Genomic DNA, 3,261 nt, shown 5'->3' on the forward strand with positions numbered 1-3,261 from the left:
AGTGAGGTGGATGCAGTAAATAGCAAAACACGCTTACGGGAAACACAAATTGTAGTCGGTCCAAGTCGGTGGTCAGCCAAACACGTGTACTCAGGTGCGCTGCTGGGCTAGTTTTGAGCGGATAGTGCAGACGGCGCAAGGCAATCTGCATGAACGCAAAACACAATAAGTTGTTGCTCTCAGTCTGACGTCACTGCTGCCAAGTGGAGCCTGTGGCGGAGGCCGGGTCAATTTGTAACCCAATGCCTGTGACGTGAGGCGTGAGGTGGATGCAGTAGATAGCAAAACCCGCTGACGGGAAACAGAAATTGTAGCCGGTCCAAGTCGGTGGTCAGCCAAACACGTGTACTCAGCTGGGCTGTATGGCCGCTTTTGAGCGGACAGTGCAGAAGGTACAAAGCAATCTGCAGCAAACCACAGACACAATAAGTTGTTGCTCACAGTCGGTCGTCGCTGCTGCCAAGTGGAGCCTGTGGCCGCGGACGGGTTCTTTTCTAACCCAACGCCTACGTGCACCTTTGGTTGGAATCAATCCACATCCCTAATATTCTGTTGGTTGTTCTATCCGGTATGGGTTGCCATTCTAGATAAACATTTAGTTTTATTTCATCTGTTTGCAGTATTGATAGGTTGAGTTTACCTCACCAGACCCTTAGTATTTCTGATTTTTCAGTCGAGGAAGCTAAGCCCCTGGCTCTAACACATTTCTCTACGCACGTTGCGGCAGCCTGCAGTTTCGCCTCCTTTTCGCTGAATGAGCCCTCCGTGACCCACACAGTGATGTCGCCCGCATACATTGCATGCCATATGACTCGAATGGTTTCTAGCTGTCTAGCCAGCTTAACCATTGCTATGTTAAAGAGTAGGGGACAAATCGTTGACCCTTGCGGCGTTCCCTTATTGGGTGTTTGATATTCTAGCCGTTGTCTTTGTGAGGAAAGCTGTTACGTGTGCGTAGATTCTTTTTCGGCAGTTGAGATCGTTCAGCCCTGTTAGTATGGCTTCGTGGCTAACGTTATCAAACCTACCTTTAATGTCCAGGCCCATGATTATGCGTTCGCCGAATCTGGGTACGTTGGTTAATATTACCTCCGAGATCTGCAGCAGGACGTCTTGCGTGGACAGTTCTGCCCTAAAACCAAACGTGCTATGGGTGTATAGCTCGTTTTCCTGCAAGTAATCCTCCAACCGCGTGGTAATATTTATTTCATATAATTTCCCCAGGCAAGAGGCTAAAGGTATCGACCTGAGGTTTTAATATGGAAGACGTTAGCGCAAAACCCAGACAGAGACCGAGAAGAAACACACCAGACGACAGACGAGCGCTGGCCGGCGTGGTCTAGTTGCTAGGATACCTGGCTTTCACCCAGGAGGCCCCGGTTCGATTCCCGGCGTCGGAAAGCGATCGTCTGTCGTCTGGTGTGCTTCTTCTCGGTCTCCCTCTAAATTTTGTGCTAACTTCTTCCATATAATGCAAAGCAAACTTGCCCGACAACACGCTCTTCTGACCTGAGGTTTTTTACCTGCAGTGGTTTACCTTATTTGGGAATCATTACTGTTTTCGCGTGCTTATACTCTTTTGTAACCAATGCGTGTGACGTCAGGCGTCAGGTGGATACTTCAGATAGCGAAATCCGCTGACGGGAAACACCCCGTGCACCCGGTCCAAGTCGGTGGTCAGCCAAGCACGTGTACTCAGATGGGCTGGTGGGCTAGTTTTGAGCGGACAGTGCAGACGGCACAAGGCAATCTGCAGCAAAAGGCAGAGACACAATAAGTTGTTGCTCTCAGTCGGTCGTCGCTGCTGCCAAGTGGAGCCTGTGGCGGCGGACGGCTTCTCTTGCAACCCAATGCGTGTGACGTGAGGCGTCAGGTGGATGCAACAGATAGCAAAACCCGCTGACGGAAAACTCAAATTGTAGCCGGTCCAAGTCGGTGGTCAACCTGGCACGTGTACTCAGATGGGCTCGTGGGCTAGTTTTGAGCGGACAAAGCAGACGGCACAAGGCAATCTGCAGCAAAACGCAGAGACACAATAAGTTGTTGCTCTCAGTCGGTCGTCGCTGCTGCAGCGTGGAGCCTATGGCGGCGGACGAGTTCTTTTGCAACCCAATGCTTGTGACGTGAGGAGTCAGGTGAATGCAGTAGATAGCAAAACACGCTGACGGGAAACGCAAATTGTAGCCGTTCCAAGTCGTTGGTCAGCCAAGCACGTGTACTCAGCTGGGCTGGTAGGCTAGTTTTGCGGGGACAGTGCCGACGGCACAAGGCAATCTGCAGCAAAACGCAGAGACGCAATAAGTTGTTGCTCTCAGTCGGTCGTTGCTGATGCCAAGTGTAGCCTGTGGCGGCGGACGGGTCCTTTTGTAACCCAATGCGTGTGACGTGAGGCGTCAGGTGGATGCAATAGATAGCAAAACCCGTTGACGGAAAACGCAAATTGTAGCCGGTCCAAGTCGTTGGTCAGCCAAGCACGTGTACTCAGATGGGCTAGTGAGCTAGTTTTGAGCGGACAGTGCAGACGGCTCAAGGCAATCTGCAGCAAAACGCAGAGACACAATAAGTTGTTGCTCTCAGTCGGTCGTCGCTGCTGCCAAGTGGAGCCTGTGGCGGCGGACGGGATCTTTTGTAACCCAAGGCGTTTGATGTGAGGCGTAAGGTGGATGCTGTAGATGGCGAAAGCCGCTGACGGGAAAGGCTTGTTGAAGCCGGTCCAAGTCGGTGGTCAGCCAGGCACGTGTACTCAGCAGGGCTGGTGGGCTAGTTTTGAGCGGACAGTGCAGAGGGCACACGGCAATCTGCAGCAAAACGCAGACACAATAAGTGGTTCTCTCAGTCGGTCGTCTCTGCTGCCAAGTGGAGCCTGTGGCGGCGTGCGGGTCCTTTTTTTTTTCTAACCCAATGCGTGTGAAGAGAGGCGTCAGGAGGATGCTGTAGATGGCGAAAACCTCTGAGGGGAAGCGCTTCTTGCAGCCGGACCAAGTCGGTGTTAGCCAAGCACGTGTACTGAGCTGGGCTGGAACGCCGCCGCGGTGGCTCAGTAGTTATGGCGCTCGGCTGCTGGCCCGAAAGACGCGGGTTCGATCCCGGCCGCTGCGGTCGAAATTCGATGGAGGCTAAATTCTAGAGGCCCGTGGGCTGTGCGATGTCAGGGCATGTTAAAGAACTCCAGGTGGTCGAAATTTCCGGAGCCCTTCACTACGGCGTCCCTCATAGCCTGAGTCGCTTTGTGACGTTAAACCCCAAAAAGCATAAAGCATC

The 3,261-nt window shown here is 52.6% G+C and overlaps 1 non-coding gene across 1 annotated transcript; it reads left to right on the top strand.

Annotated features, from left to right (window-relative positions):
• Positions 1-1,328: 1,328 nt before the first annotated feature.
• Positions 1,329-1,400, top strand: TRNAE-UUC (transfer RNA glutamic acid (anticodon UUC)). Its single transcript has one exon. It is a non-coding gene; the product is annotated as a tRNA-Glu (tRNA).
• The last annotated feature ends 1,861 nt before the right edge of the window (positions 1,401-3,261 follow it).

The sequence above is a fragment of the Amblyomma americanum genome, chromosome 9 (assembly GCF_052857255.1).
Source record: "Amblyomma americanum isolate KBUSLIRL-KWMA chromosome 9, ASM5285725v1, whole genome shotgun sequence".
Classification (NCBI taxonomy): domain Eukaryota; kingdom Metazoa; phylum Arthropoda; class Arachnida; order Ixodida; family Ixodidae; genus Amblyomma; species Amblyomma americanum.